Source organism: Rhincodon typus, chromosome 20 (genome assembly GCF_021869965.1).
Source record: "Rhincodon typus isolate 14 chromosome 20, sRhiTyp1.1, whole genome shotgun sequence".
NCBI lineage: Eukaryota > Metazoa > Chordata > Chondrichthyes > Orectolobiformes > Rhincodontidae > Rhincodon > Rhincodon typus.
The window spans coordinates 25,579,587-25,583,586 of NC_063351.1; the positions used below are offsets into that span (position 1 = coordinate 25,579,587).

General features: G+C 39.0%; 1 long non-coding RNA gene across 1 annotated transcript; it reads right to left on the reverse strand.

The window, feature by feature from the left end:
• Positions 1-1,315: 1,315 nt before the first annotated feature.
• On the reverse strand, positions 1,316-3,683 carry LOC125485584. Its single transcript, XR_007264297.1, has 3 exons — positions 3,513-3,683; positions 3,347-3,389; positions 1,316-1,828 (listed from the first exon to the last, which is right to left on the reverse strand). It is a non-coding gene; the product is annotated as an uncharacterized LOC125485584 (long non-coding RNA).
• Positions 3,684-4,000: the final 317 nt, after the last annotated feature.

Consider the following 4,000-nt stretch of genomic DNA (forward strand, 5'->3'; position numbering starts at 1 on the left):
CCTTGCACCTTTGAGAATCCTGCCACTCTGTAAAATTGCAATGGTCTGTAATGCTATCACAGGTTGTCAATGGGGAATTAGATAAAATTGCTTGCTCTAGCAGACAGTGTATTCATGACTTGCTTAGAGATCTGTGTAGAGATAATTGACAAATATTAAGAATCCCCCATGACAGTTTGAAAAAGCCCCATATCAGAAGAAAAAGTACATGTTATAATGTTAAATCTACAAGCACCTGGTGGAGGGGATCTCAAAGCTGCAAAACCATCATGAGGTGGTGGCATAATGTTAAAGTCACTGGACTAGTAATTCAGACTAATGTTCTGGGGACGAGTTCAAATCTCACCAAGACAAAACTTGAATTCAATAAAATTCTGGAATAAAAGACAAGTTTAATGGTGACTATGTAAAAACCTAATTTTTTCAGGAAGGAAATTTGATGTCATTACATGGTCTTGCCCACATGTGACTCCAGACCCACAGCAATGTGATTGACTGTTAATGAGGCAATTAGCTGATGACATCCCATGAACAATAAAAAAAGTCATATCTTCCTCCATTTTTAATGATAAATGCCATTGCCATTGAAATGTAGCTCTGTACCGCCATGTATGTGAAGGAGGGCAGACTTGATGAGACTACTGAGCCAAATGAAGCAGTTACCTCTTTCGAAAGAGGATAAGGTGTATGAGCAATAGATCTACAAGCATAAGCACCCCTGCCAAATGAGGTTTTCTTTACTACAGATTCTTGCAAGGAAATCTCAAGTACAAAATGAGTCTCTATTAGTCACTGAAAGATTAGGTGCTGTGTTTCAGGATGCCATATTACATGGGGTATGCCAGGATCCTGCTCCCGACAGCAGGGACTCATATTGTGGCTGATTTGTCAGTAAAAGGGTATAGCTTTGCATGCAAGGCCCTGCACCAGTGCCTGGAGGGTTTCATACATTTTCACCCTTTACGCTGGCATTGTAATCCCTTTTTCACCTTCATTACTTTTCATTTTATCACTCAGCAAAGAAAAAGGTAAAAACAACTTATTTTCTGCACCAATAAATCAACTGTGAACAAATGAGGTCCAATCCAGCTGCACTGGCAGATATGACTATGCCAACTAGCAAATGAAGAGAATTATGTACAGTGTTGTATGTTAGTATTGCTACAGTAAACCACAGGGGTTGATGTGGCAGCTCCAAACATTGTCACTCAAGTGGAGAAGTAATTCAGCCCAAGGCAAAATTTATGAACTCCATCAGCTTGACTGTTTTCAGAGAATGTCATGCAAGAGAAATCCTGATACTAAATTGACATAGACCACAAAATCTTTGGCAGTGCACCATGTTCTGTTTTAAGGTCAGAAGTTATGTGCTAGTGAGTACTCTCTATCCTCAAATCTAACGTTTTGTCTTTTCATTCCCGCCATGTGATGCAGTTACATATAATAGTGGCATTTTTCCAGAAAATATTTACAAACAATCTGACATGCTGTCAACTAGTAGACAAGCAGCACAGAGCACAAGAGATTATATAACGTATTTTTACACTTTTCATGCTCTGAACTCTAAGTTAATTTTATTTTTGTCTGACATGTTTATTTTTGCAGGTGAATGTGTGAGCATTGTTTCAATTGTCTGTAATGTTCTTAAATGCAGCTACTTCACTACAAAGTAGGCACAAAGTTTGATATCCTGTCATAAGGATTCCACGTAGTTGAGTAATGCAAACCACTGCTTCTGAATGACTACATCTTTGCCACCTTGTAGTTGTGCTTCAGTGTTGTATAACTTTAATGTTTTTCTTTGGTTCTTCAATTTTGAGTAAGATTTCTGAGTGCACAACAAAGACAAAAACTTTTTAAGCAATCAAATGGTGTCATATTTTGAAGTACAAACTTTGTTATACCACAAAAATACTAACAATATTTCACACAACAATTTAACGGTCTTAGTCAATCTTTGTAATATTCACCCACCCTGTAGAAGTGCCAGGCAATGATTATCTCCAACAAGAGAGAATCTAATCATCTTCCTTGACTTTATTACCATCACTGTACCGCACCACCAACTTCATGTCGGTCACAATTGATCAAAGCTTAACTGGACCAGCAATGTATATATATACACTGATACTTCAACAGCAAGTCAGAGGCTGGGGATTCTGCAGGGAGTTGCTTACTGACTGATTGCCAAAGATGCCATCATTGACAAACAGCTCTCTAAATTCTCCTAACTTGGAACTATACCATTGTTTGTCTATTGTTGCTGGGTCAGAATCTTAGAACTCCCTGCCTAACAGCTCTGTGGGTGTACCTTTGCCCCAAGGTCTGCATCAGCTCAAAAAGCAGCTCAACACCACTTTGTCAAGGGCAAGATTGGGCAATAAATGCTGGCCTAGACAGCGATGTCCACATTCCATGACTGAATTGAAAAAACACTGCAGAACGGTGACAACAGTGTGTACCATGCACTACCAGGTCTCCTTGAACTGCACCTTCCAAACCTGTACTGATAGTCCCTTTAATTTTTCCCACCACTCTGCCGACCTCCACAGCAGAAGCTCCAGAAACCAGAAGTCAATATAGTCGCATGCCAAACAGCATGGACAGATACTTTGAGCAGGCAGAAAGTCCATGCTTTGAGGGTGCCTCACCCATGACCTTTACTATCTTGAGGGCAGCAGATGCATTAGAAGTGATGAAGACAAAGTGTTACTTCAGTGTCTCATTTGAAAGATAATAGCTCTGATACTGGGCTGAAGTTGAAATGATTTCGATACCATAAACCAGTAATTAACTCCCAAGAGTGATGTACATCATCTAATTTTCCTAATCAACCTCTAAATCTAAAATATATTCTATTTAGATTGCTTTATAGAGATGTTTCAGTAAAGCTTATCTATATCTACACCTCTCTGCTTCATTTCATTTGAAATTAGGTCATCTTAAACAGACTGTTACTTTGATAGTATAGCACTCTCACAAGTCCACACAAAGTGTCAACCAATGGTACTGGGCTGACCCTTACATTCTTTTAGCTGAGTCTGAGTTGCAATGAGATTTTTGAAGGGATTTCTGCCATGAAGCCAAGAAATATTTCTCACCATATCTTAGCAAATTCACCACATTAACTGCATACCTCACCCCTGCTGCATCTGTCACATCCAATTCTGGCCCTATCTTACCATCCACTGTTCCCAGAACAGCTCATCATTCAGCAGATATGCCCAAAAATCTTGTGGGTTCCAGCAATGCGCAGATGATCTGGACCCAAAGGGTTATTTACAAGTGAAGCTGTTTAGTTTGTGGACTAAGGACTAATTATCAATGACAAAGGTTCTATACCTACCAACAACTATGCGATTGGTTGTCAGGGAGCTGAACAGGTCAGACTGTGAACAAGACAGAAAGAAACTAGTCTGACTAGAACAGCAACCAGCAAATCTGCATCAACCACAAAGTCTCTCTCAATTTTCTGCAGTAGGCCACTTTCAATTTGAAGAAAACCAAATTACCTTTCCTTTAGCAGATGCTGCAAGTTGTGACTTTGAACTGGATGAGTAGAGCCTTTTACAAGTGACTTAGCCACCCTGCATCTCTTGCAAATTAGTGGAAACATTCAATAAAAGGAATGTCAAGAAGAAGCCTTCAAATAAGCAAAAACAAACCCACCAGGTTTTATGAATAAAGACTACAAAACTGTTTTCCCAGCTTTCCCTCTACCCATGTGTTTTTATTTAAAAAGTTTAGAGTTTTTATTTGTAGAGTTTACTTACTTTAACTTAATTGTTTACCTGCAGCTGGAATCCATTGACCTGTTACAGGTAGTGATTTCTTGTTAATTACAAATTACTGGTCTGTGCTTTCTATTAATTGGTGTTGAAAATCAGGTAGTTTGGAGATTTTGCAGATTTCTTTACGAAAAGTATTTTTTGGGATGACTCTGGCAATATCCTCCTGTAGCTGTCTTTGTGACTGTGCGAAACAGTACGTCAATACAGCA